Here is a 12,837-nt window from a genome sequence, read left to right as displayed (position 1 = left end):
ACTCATGATGCTCCTCCTCTCTGACCATAATATTGTCAAACTCGGGTGAGTGAGCCACAAGATTTATAAGCTCACTGTCTTAGCATCTCGTTATAAGTCTCAACACTAACATACTGAATGTAGAAGTGGCTAGCTATACGTCCCAGTTCTGTGCCATAAAAGTTGCCACTCTTCTCATCAAACCTGATCATTTTTGCCTTGTCGAGTGCACGAGCAGCATCTGTAACAAGTGCTCTTCTTCTTGCAAGCAACGAAGGATCTAAGCATATGCAACGCCTTCCAGTAGCCCTCATAAAGGATATAGTCACCATACAATACAGTAGAAGTATTTGTTTTACAATCTGCAAATTATGCTCCAAGCTGTAATTCATATACCTGGCCAGTGTTCTCCCTGTCAACTTGTTTCAAAGCTTCAAAACTCCTTCGGTTTCCAAGGAATTCACTCCTCTTTACTGGGACATAACCAAGATCTAATGCTTCGTTGCTGGCATATAGAAGTCTAAGGCGATCTGCGTGCTTTGAATCTGCATGAATTGCTACTTCTATTTCATCCGGTGACAAGTTTTCCTGGTAAAAAGAGTAGATATGGTCTAAAATCTGCAAACGTGTGAAGCCTTTCTCACTGAAGAAAGTCCTCGCTGATGGACCCATCTCTCCAAATCGGTCAATTGGAAATAATATTGTCAAAAATGCACCCTTGTAAATTACCTCTCGTTTCTCACTCTCTCTCATTGGTTGAGTTAAAACTGCATCCTCTGAAATGCCACTAAAGGCTTCAGAATGTCTTCCATCATCACGTGCATCATGGAAGCCCGTCCATTTGCATCCATGTCTGATCCATTTTCTAGAAATGTGTTCCCCAAACTATCCATATAAACAGAAGCAGTAGATGTTGGCTCAGATATTGACCAACATATGGAATCCAACGGGCTGCTTGGAGTTAAGGGCCGTGGTATTGTTTGACAAGGTTGAAATTGAGGTCCACGTCTTCTTCTAACACAAGTTTTAGCTTCATTCATCTTTTGTTCTCTTTCTGCAATCTCTTTCTGTATACTTTTTTCATCATATGCTCCATCTATTGCCAAGATATTACCACTGCCGCGTCCATGCCTATTTGTACTCTTTATCAAATGCTTGCTTTGAGAATCATCCAACATGATGGCAATTTGTCTAGCCAGGTCCTGTATATTTTTGAACGGATGCTCCCTCACATACAACATGTGTTGCACTACAGCCAATGAACCAATGATCCACACAGGTTGCACCTTCTCTCCTTGCGGCCTCAACTACCTTTTTATGCAATTTACTTGACACATCCATGTCAATGTTCAAGCAATGACCGGAGAGTATAGACCCTGCAGTTTTAGAGACTTCTTTACCAACAGATTGAGAGTAAGATTGCAAAGATATGCTTTAGTGACTTGTTATCCTCACGGCTGATAGGAGGCAAATAAGAGTATTCAGCATTGGTTATTGCAACAAGTTGAGAAAATTCTTCTAGAGGCAATCCAGGATGTACAACGCTATTCACACTATAAACTGATTCATCCAACCTTGCATTGAGTCTCACACAACTTACAAACCAAGCCAAAGTGACAACAAAAAGGCCTGTCTCAACCCATGCTTCAAAGCATGTTCAAATTTACGCCCAGCAAAGCTCTGAACCACATCAATGACATAAGCTTGAATTTGTTCTTGAGGATTTTGCAGCTCAAAAAAGACATCGTCAGCATTCTGTTTCACAACACGATACTGGATGGAACAAAATAATTGCACAAAGACATTGTCCTGAAATTTATCTGAAACCATATGACGAAGTTTGATAGTAAACTGGACCAAATTCATCAACAGTAGAGTCTGATGTAGAGCTGAAGAACAAATTACATAATCTAAAGCAACACATTTAAATGATTTCTTCTTCAAAACAGGGTTTTGAAGAAGAATCAATCTCTAACATGAGACGGAGTCTAACATTGGCTCCACTTGGGATGGCAGCTGCAGCTTCCTGGAGGTGCCAAGAACCGCGGAACTTTGGGAGAGCAGACAGTGCCTCCATCCATTGGGCAATGGAGTCATCATCAACACAACTGAAACTGAACTCAAACTGATTTGATCTCAAGACTGGAATGACTGAAAAAACAACTTAACAATCTTCAAGCCAACTAAAACCAGATGCTGCCCTTATGACTGCTTATTTATTTACAAAACCTACTCTAATCTGCTGTACAAATAATAGATCAGGTAATGCTAAAATGCCATATTAACCATTCGAGTAAACCTGACAATGAAGCCGCTTGAGAATGCTGCCACCAGGACACAGATGCGGATGTTGGCAGCCCTTCATGCACGTGGTGACCCTGTTCACAGAAAATACAGCCTGATCTACCAATCAAACTGCAAAATGTCTCCATATATGCCGCAATAGGATCACGGAAGCCGGACTCTGTTGGCTGCCCCAACTCTATGATGCATACTTCCAGCTCCACATTGTCAATGTATACCTCTATATGCAAGTCTGTTATTGCTTGTTGTGAAGGAAGGAGGATTTCCAAGAACTTTTTAGGGTCTTGGAAATCATAAGACTGAATCTGCTCATCGAGACACTGAATCTCATTTTCAACTCTTTCAACAACCAACTCACAGACGCTAGGATGATAATTCGGAGATTTCAAAAATTGAAGGAAAATACTGAAAAATTCTTCATTAATTTCAATATCTACTAACCATTCTCTAAATTCGTTTAGAGGTTCACACAGTGCAGGGTTTGCCACATACCCTACCATTGCATGAACATATCAACAGGCACTGGAATGTCTGGATCGAGTTGGAGTCGCCAGGTGAATGATTCAGCCTGCATATGTATCTGACTGCTGTCCACCATCAGCATCAGATCTGAAATTGATACAAGTACTGGGGTAAAAAGCAAATGAAGTGCTATATTCACAAGCTCACGGAGATTGACTGAAGCAGCGTTTATCTACTAACGCTGATGTAAAACAAGAGCGTTTTCGAAGGCTCCTGGCATAACTTCAGGCTCCGTCTAAGACTTATGAAACAAACACACTCAATGAGCAAAGATTTAGATGTTCTCCCCAGTATGGTCGCCACTATGTTAGCGCTTGAGATTTCACCCTAGGCTGAGGAAGGTAAACCTTCAAGGCTACATCAAACCATTTCACCTCGTAGCTAGCCCTACGAGGTATGAGAAGGCTCTCTCGGGTCAGATTTGATAGATCTTTCAATATGATTAGGCTGACCAATTAAGAATAAAGATCTTAGGCTAGTAAATTGATATAGGAAGGTTTGCTTGGGGTTTTTAATTAAATGATGGGGTTTTTCTGGGCTGCATGGGCAAAATCACAGTTTCAAACAGAGAAATATAATGACTACACAGATTATCAAGATGAGGCAAGGTAGGCATGAAATTTAGCATCAAATCTGGATTTCAATGGGATGGCAAGACTGGTGAGGAGCTAAGGAGGGCAGACAATAACTCTGAATCCTCCTTAAACAGTAGAAAACATTGAACGCGAACAAACTTGTAGGAGGAGCATATAATACTATGAATTCCTACCTAATCACTTCATTTGTTCAGCTTGAAATGGTCATGAAATGAAATGAAACATAACAGTTTACATATGAGACAAAGGGAAAACTTATGCTAAATTAACATACCACATGAATCTCAACAAACAGAGCTGTGAAATTCCATTAAATATCTCTGCCAATGACTGTACAATGAAGCTCTGCTACGCTACAGCAGCTCTCAGCACTCAGAAAATCTCCCCTACCCTTTCTACTCTTCTTACAAATCAAATTTTATAAACTATCCTAAAACAAAAACAACAGATCGACCCACAATCTGGGCGCTGTTTGAACAATTTACCATAAAATTAGAAAAGAGAACAGCTTTCTATTCTAAAATAATACAATGTCCCTCTGAAAAAAAAAACCAAAGTATTGCTTCAATACCAATTACATGCTCAAGCTGTTACTAGCTTCTAGGAATCGAAAACTAACCTCTAGGAATTAAAACTAATTAATATTCAAAAAATAGACCAAATCGGGATCAGATTGCACAAGGTGTCGAGTTGTGAAGGTCGCTGGTCAAACTGTTTTGAAATAGGAATCTTCAAAGCTGCCATTTGTCATAGACTGCCACCTGCTTTCGGAATTCTCTCCTCTATGGACACACTTGGTCGATGGATAAAAAGGGTATTTACAGATTTGTTACACGTTCAATCACATGCAATATGGTGGCATCAACAAAAGCTCATAATCCGCCTTCTAAGAGCCACATCGCCCACAAAATCTCCAAAGGATCAATCGTTGGCGGAAATCATGGAACAGAGTCCTGTGCAGAGTAATGAGGCCAAATCCGTCGATCCACGGCTTTGCAATATTCTAAGAAAAGAACAGTCATTGTACACCATCCTCGGCGTAGACAGATTTCAAATAGCGCACGCATAATTTCAACCAAGGCTTTGACTTATATAATTGGCATCTGCAACTAATGAGAAACTTTCAAATGTACCACGTGATATATATGCCTGAATCAAAATAGAAATTTTATCCTCAGGGCTACCTCGCACTTCCAAGGGGCATAACTTGTAGCGTAAAGTTTCTAACTCATGATGCTCCTCCTCTCTGACCATAATATTGTCAAACTCGGGTGAGTGAGCCACAAGATTTATAAGCTCACTGTCTTAGCATCTCGTTATAAGTCTCAACACTAACATACTGAATGTAGAAGTGGCTAGCTATACATCCCAGTTATGTGCCATAAAAGTTGCCACTCTTCTCATCAAACCTGATCATTTTTGCCTTGTCGAGTGCACGAGCAGCATCTGTAACAAGTGCTCTTCTTCTTGCAAGCAACGAAGGATCTAAGCATATGCAACGCCTTCCAGTAGCCCTCATAAAGGATACAGTCACCATACAATACAGTAGAAGTCTTTGTTTTACAATCTGCAAATTATGCTCCAAGCTGTAATTCATATACCTGGCCAGTGTTCTCCCTGTCAACTTGTTTCAAAGCTTCAAAACTCCTTCGGTTTCCAAGGAATTCACTCCTCTTTACTGGGACATAACCAAGATCTAATGCTTCGTTGCTGGCATATAGAAGTCTAAGGCGATCTGCGTGCTTTGAATCTGTATGAATTGCTACTTCTATTTCATCTGGTGACAAGTTTTCCTGGTAAAAAGAGTAGATATGGTCTAAAATCTGCAAACGTGTGAAGCCTTTCTCACTGAAGAAAGTCCTCGCTGATGGACCCATCTCTCCAAATCGGTCAATTGGAAATAATATTGTCAAAAATGCACCCTTGTAAATTACCTCTCGTTTCTCACTCTCTCTCATTGGTTGAGTTAAAACTGCATCCTCTGAAATGCCACTAAAGGCTTCAGAATGTCTTCCATCATCACGTGCATCATGGAAGCCCGTCCATTTGCATCCATGTCTGATCCATTTTCTAGAAATGTGTTCCCCAAACTATCCATATAAACAGAAGCAGTAGATGTTGGCTCAGATATTGACCAACATATGGAATCCAACGGGCTGCTTGGAGTTAAGGGCCGTGGTATTGTTTGACAAGGTTGAAATTGAGGTCCACGTCTTCTTCTAACACAAGTTTTAGCTTCATTCATCTTTTTTTCTCTTTCTGCAATCTCTTTCTGTATACTTTTTTCATCATATGTTCCATCTATTGCCAAGATATTACCGCTGCCGCGTCCATGCCTATTTGTACTCTTTATCAAACGCTTGCTTTGAGAATCATCCAACATGATGGCAATTTGTCTAGCCAGGTCCTGTATATTTTTGAACGGATGCTCCCTCACATACAACATGTGTTGCACTGCAGCCAATGAACCAATGATCCACACAGGTTGCACCTTCTCTCCTTGCGGCCTCAACTACCTTTTTATGCAATTTACTTGACACATCCGTGTCAATGTTCAAGCAATGACCAGAGAGTATAGACCCTGCAGTTTTAGAGACTTCTTTACCAACAGATTGAGAGTAAGATTGCAAAGATATGCTTTAGTGACTTGTTATCCTCACGGCTGATAGGAGGCAAATAAGAGTATTCAGCATTGGTTATTGCAACAAGTTGAGAAAATTCTTCTAGAGGCAATCTAGGATGTACAATGCTATTCACACTATAAACTGATTCATCCAACCTTGCATTGAGTCTCACACAACTTACAAACCAAGCCAAAGTGACAACAAAAAGGCCTGTCTCAACCCATGCTTCAAAGCATGTTCAAATTTATGCCCAGCAAAGCTCTGAACCACATCAATGACATAAGCTTGAATTTGTTCTTGAGGATTTTGCAGCTCAAAAAAGACATCGTCAGCATTCTGTTTCACAACACGATACTGGATGGAACAAAATAATTGCACAAAGACATTGTCCTGAAATTTATCTGAAACCATATGACGAAGTTTGATAGTAAACTGGACCAAATTCATCAACAGTAGAGTCTGATGTAGAGCTGAAGAACAAATTACATAATCTAAAGCAACACATTTAAATGATTTCTTCTTCAAAACAGGGTTTTGAAGAAGAATCAATCTCTAACATGAGACGGAGTCTAACAGAAAGGACAAGAAGAAAATACAAAACAATAAGAATTCAAGATAGCAACACAAAATCACACTCAACATAGCATGGCCATGCTTACAGTGACCAATCAAGCAACAAAATAAAAATAAATAATAATAATAATAATAATAATAAAATAAAAAAAACAAGCCAACAGTAAAGTTTCATAGATAAGAAGCATTCAATACGCCCATGATAACCCAATACCATGATTTCCGATAGTTCAATACGTTTTCACCATCGTATATGTGTAAAAATACTCAGACCGATTCTTTTCTCAATTGTTATGGTAGCCTTCAAAATTTTAGTGCTCCTCCAATTTCTTCATGCAGGGGTGCTTCAATGCTTATTAGAGAGCCTTGAGGGAATGCCCCCTCTTCTCCCCCTCTCCTCCAACATTATCCATTATTGGTTCAAGTGCTTGAGAGTTCACATAACCCACTATTTTTATTTTTCTATATTGATTCTCTCATGTGTTTCCATATACACTCAATTGTTAGTAGCTTCAATGCATAAGAATTTCCAGTAGCCACTTGGACATGTTATACCAAACATGCTACTCTACGGCTACACACACATCTCAATTTTTTTATCAGTCACATATCTCAAACCCGGGACACACACACACACCTCAACATGCTTTAAATCTCACCATTACAAGATTTAGGAATGGAGATTATTCAATTTTTAAAATTAGCCTCTTTGCAAATGCTAGCAACATTAATGAAAATAAACTTCTTTACCAAGACAATAATCATTAATTAAAAATCAGTGTCTTTACCAATATTAGCATTACAAATTAGAAATCAACCTCTTTACAAAGACTAGCATCACAACCGCTACAATACTAAAGGAATAATTAGAAAGAAATATAACACATTAGCATTAGTCATATTTAATTTCATAATTATAAAATTCATCATGGATATGCATGTAATACACAGTCCTCAATCCTCACAAAACCATTAATCATAGTGCTACAACCTACTTTCACTTTCTCAAGCAAGCAATCATCAAGCATACATTCTCTATAACCAAACCATACCTCTATAACCAAACCATACAAGCTTATGTTCCCAAAGGTCCATCGCAGAAACTTTTCCTTTAATCCCATCCAATCCAAGTATTGAACCTAGATTCTCTATATTTACCTTGCAACATACCCTTAATTTCTATTATACTGACTTAAAGTCCAAACTTTATCTCCAGTGGTCTAGTGTTGAACCTTCTACTTTGATACCACTCTGCAACACTCCCATCCATCCCATAGACCATCCTAAGGGACAAAATAAGGAATTACTATCATTGACTTATACAATATGACAACCACAATTAGGATGTACATTGCATTCTAGGCATACAAGAATACATCATTTAACCATGAATCACTGGATTATCACCGAAAACCATACACAATCAACCATACATGCATCCTTGCAACCATAAGGGTAAAACATTCATCCAAGCATCCCATTACAACCTGTATCAACCAATTTAGTTTCCACCCATAATCATAACCATAAGGAATAAAAATTGAACATATGACCATATAAAGATATGCTGATTGTTGTAATCCAACAAGAAGGAAATCATTAACTTTCCTTGCAAGAATAATTCATTAGTGAACCATGAATCATAGTTACAAGGACAAACTTATTTGATTGATTATAGGTGTTGGAAACTAAGAATGGGACTCTAACTCCCCACCCAACCTTATGATGATTGCACTACAATATTTATTACATTCAACCACCCATAAGCTAGATTTACATCTTGAGGGGGAATGCTCAAGGGAAATATATCACGATCATCAACTGAAGTAAGGAATCCAAATATCATGCCATCTCTACCCTCACCAAAGATCATGCCATGAATCTAGAGTTTTCACCATCTCCACCCTCATCCCAAGACTAGGAGTCCAAATACATACTCCTTCATCTGAGTAGAGATGCTTCTCCATGTTGTTTCTACATACAGCCATGGCCTAGTCCTCACATGTAGTGCCTCTTCTCTTCTCCCATGCTCTTACCATCATGTTGTAATATTATCGTGAGATACAAAATACACACTACTATCTACACTCTCTCATATTTCCCATTATTGACTTCCTTTATTTTTCTCACAATGTTCTCATTCCCCCCTCCCCCCCACCCCCCCACACAACACTCACCTCTCAATTTTGTATATATGTTAATCCCATTCTAGAGTTCCTTCTTTCTTCTACATCTTTTTTTTAAATCATCCAACTCCCATTGTTGCAGGCCTATTTTATCCCCATGCTTCACAATCTTTGTCTTGCATGTTGACTCCCCACGTGGCCCACGAGGCATGGAAGAGGAGTAAAGGCATAACACCCTTCTCCCACATTTACCCAAGTTAACTGGTCCACATATGTGATGAGATGATACTATGATGTGATTCAAGTCCCCATGTATAGTTAAGGAAGTGGAACTGACCAAACCAAACCTTTATGATGTTCCACACTTTCTACAAGACCTTTAGGTTCCAACCAACCCTTCCAGGTGAGAAACCCTAGAGACAACTTGACATTTCACTGACCTAAGCCCCCATCCACTCCCATGAAAAGGAATTCTTGTGACTAAGGCCTTCCATTCGCTCCCACAAAAAGTGCATGCCAACGACTGTGGACCTTTTTAACTAGTTCTGAGCTAGCGACCCCAGATTTTGTGTTGTGTTTTTAGGGCCAAGACTCAAACCACTATGTAGAACTTCATGAAAATTTAAGAAATGATAAATAACAATGAAACAAAGCTATTAATGCAAATTCTTGATCAATAACTTGATTGGACCCCTACTAGCCATGATAGGAATTTCGTTAAAAATGTCACAAATATACATTCTGTAGGTCATAACAACAGATTTGAGCATCGGGGTCTCATACTTATCTAATAATCATAAGGAAGCATTGATGCCTTATCACAATATATGAATTATCATCTACTAGGTCATATATTAATTTTTCATTAATTTGGAAATCAAAACATGATGAGAGCCATACATCAAGTCTGTCATAAAACACACTCATAACCAGCATATAACCACCAACAATAAAAAGGACATAACAGCCATAAAAACCACATATGAAAAATTATATTTACCCATCAAATACAAGAGGAAAGAATATCATATTAGCATATGTAAATGCAACCAGGTTTGGGACTTCCACGTACCACTCGACCATAGATTGGATGAACCAAATCTTTTTTACAGCCAATCACCCCTATGCCATATTCCAAGCATGATTGTGGGATCACATGAAACAACTTAAGAAAAACAAAATCAGAGCTTCTAGAGGTCAAACCACTTCAACCCTTAACCAGTGATTCTACCTCATAGTCATATATCACTAACTATCACCAGATTGGTCTCTACCCAACTAGGAATTCCGGGACTAGAAAATCAACCCACAACTACTGTCGAGATTCCAAAGCATTTTTTGCAACCATGGCTTTAAGGATTGGTAACTCAACCCACCAAGGGATTCCATAGCCTTTTTCCAACCAAGGCTTCTAGGACTAGTAACTCAACCCAAGCTGTTACAAGGCTTCTAGAGCATTTTTCCAACCCAGGTGTTGTAACATACTTTATTTTTGATAAGGTAGTTTTTATTTTATAAAAGAGGGTATGAAAAAATAAAGAAAAATGGAAATATGAAAAAATACAAAATAAAAAAAGAGATGAAATAAAACCCCATCAAAAGAAAATAAAAAAAATTGCGTAAGTGTGCCTATTCAAATGCCACTTTATGAAATAAATTGTATTTGTAATAAATAAAGGTTTGTGTGCAACCTGTTTTTATGCCACAACCTTTCCTTCTTATTTGAATCATATATTTTAATCTCGATCAAATCATTTAAATTTTTGTATTAGATTAGTGAATAAGTTCACCAATCAATTTAAACTTGGTTGAACTTATAAGATAGGCTAGAATAGGATAAATAATGCCCTAATATGCTCAAAATTTGGCATAATGTATATTAGATTAGGCTTAAATTAGTGAAATAGTTAAATAGTGGTTGTTAGTCTAAATGCGCCCAAGATAGATTAATTTTTAATTACCTCTTAATTACCTTTTAAAAAGTGATTAATTATTTGTAAATAAATATTTACGTGTTTTTCTGTCAAAGTTATATACAAAAAAATAGTTTGTCGAAAAGTGATAAAGTTTTGGCAAGAATCAAAGGTGATCAACTTCCCTGCCTAGATCAATGGCGAGGAAGCCTCTTTGCACCCCCTCACCATGATATGAGATAATGATGGGGGGTGTGAAAATTTGTTTTGCCCACACATGCCCCCTGCTTACATGTCATCACCTACGCGCTTCTCACCCCCTTGCTCCTTACCACTTACCACTACCTCCCCCCTCCGAAATCTTCCTTCCTACCTTCCTATGCTTCTCGATACCACGCCAATGGTAACATCTCTCATGTCATCTGCCTCCAACCACTCCACGCCATGTGTCCTCACCCGTTGCCACTTATCTATTCTCGCTTATCCACTGCTATCATTTCTTGCCTCCCGTTATTGTTATCCTCAACCATTAAATGCCAAATTAGCCGATCAATAATGACTTTCTTGTAATAGTAGCCTTAATCCAATAATAAATATCCCTTCGCCCCATTACACCGACGTTTCCTAAATTACTCTTTCATTGTTTCCTTCACTGTTCCTATTTTCACAAATTCATGCCACTATCAAGCCTACAGTAACAGTACACACGTAATCTGAAGGTATCTCTACAACTTTTTTGTCATCCACCATTTCAGTTCTGATATTATGGCTCCAAAGAAGAAATACAAGCCATCTTCCAGTTCCTCTGCAGCATAGGAAACCCCAAAGGCCTCTGATGCCTTAGACCTAGACCATATCCCATTAGCTGACCAATATTTTAAGATTGCAGACACAAAATGTGAATTCAACATGTTCAAATTGCACAATTGGCTAAAATAGACATTCTTTGACTTTGAAGATGAAATAAACCTATGGGAATCCCTTCTACCTCGGCATATGTTTCCTCAGACCTATTCCTTTTCTGATTTAGTCATCTAGTGCCAAACCAACTATAATCCTTTACAGAGAATCGTGGTAGCTCACAATGGAGACATTAGGATATCTATCACCCCATAAACCATTAATAAAATGCTTCCGATACCTGAAAATGATTCCCTTAGCTTCATCTCCACTACAGCCTTAATTGACCTATATCATAAGCTCACCTTCCCCCAAAGAGCTCAAATTGTTTAGATCTTTCTCCCTGAAGATTCTAAGCTCCCTAAAAATAATACAAAGTTGCGATATGAAAAAGCGTCGATAATGTTAAACTACCGGGAAAATTTTGATAGTGTTAAAACCACCGAGAAAGCGCTGATAGTGTTAAAATCATCAGGAAAGTGCCAATAATGTTAAACCACCAAGGAACGCTAAAACGGATTAACAAAGAAATCCCCTTTCTCTCTCCTTTAGTAGGATGCATGGAATAATATGATTGGTTCTAATAAAGTTACGTGGCATCTGATGTCAGCATGATGTGGTGGTACAAAAGAACATGTGGCAAGCAATTTTGGCATTTTTAGGGGCTTAAAGGGGTAAATCAGGGTGACATGTGTCACCACTCATGAGGTGCCACGTGGTACTGATGATGTCATATCAGAGGTCAGCGTATCAAAGGTTGAGGATATTGGATCTTTGTAACACTTACCACTTGAAAATGTTCCGACCAGAGGGGACTCTGATATTGGGGCTAGCACATGGTCATTAAGATTTAAGGAACTCAAGCGCTAAAGAATTTAACGAAGGAAAATAGCCCCCAATAGCAAAAAAACATCCTTAGCACCTCAAGGCTAGGTTGTATGGTCACAACCCTTGGTCTTGTGGAAAATAAATGCGGGAAAGGGCTAAAAAAAAGGGGCTAAGGGAACATCGGAAATCTATTTTCTTAACGTTTTAAGAATAAGAGCCTGATGAGTTGCAGCTTCGATATATTGGGCTCTGATATTATAATGCAGAAGTGTTAACAGATGGATGTCTTGGCAGGTATTGAATCATAGGAAAAGATGGATGGTAGTTTGGAATGGAAAATCAACAAGCTTGTGTGAAAACAACTAGAACCACTCCAAATTTAAGGGTAGAGGATCAACATTATTTAACCAATTTCTAGTTTTAAAGGCTAAATATTTTCCAGCAAAATTGAAGAAGAGTGAAGGAGCAGTTT

At 38.5% G+C, this 12,837-nt stretch overlaps 2 pseudogenes; both read right to left on the bottom strand.

The window, feature by feature from the left end:
• Positions 1–348: 348 nt before the first annotated feature.
• LOC149233675 (uncharacterized) lies at positions 349–2,411 on the bottom strand (annotated as a pseudogene).
• A 2,564-nt stretch (positions 2,412–4,975) lies between these two features.
• On the bottom strand, positions 4,976–6,436 carry LOC149233674 (uncharacterized; annotated as a pseudogene).
• Between the last annotated feature and the right edge of the window lie 6,401 nt (positions 6,437–12,837).

This window comes from Pinus tabuliformis, chromosome J (genome assembly GCF_031772625.1).
Source record: "Pinus tabuliformis cultivar Carrire ecotype Pingquan chromosome J, CPIR1, whole genome shotgun sequence".
Lineage (NCBI taxonomy): Eukaryota > Viridiplantae > Streptophyta > Pinopsida > Pinales > Pinaceae > Pinus > Pinus tabuliformis.
This window is presented reverse-complemented; position numbering and strand designations above follow the sequence as displayed.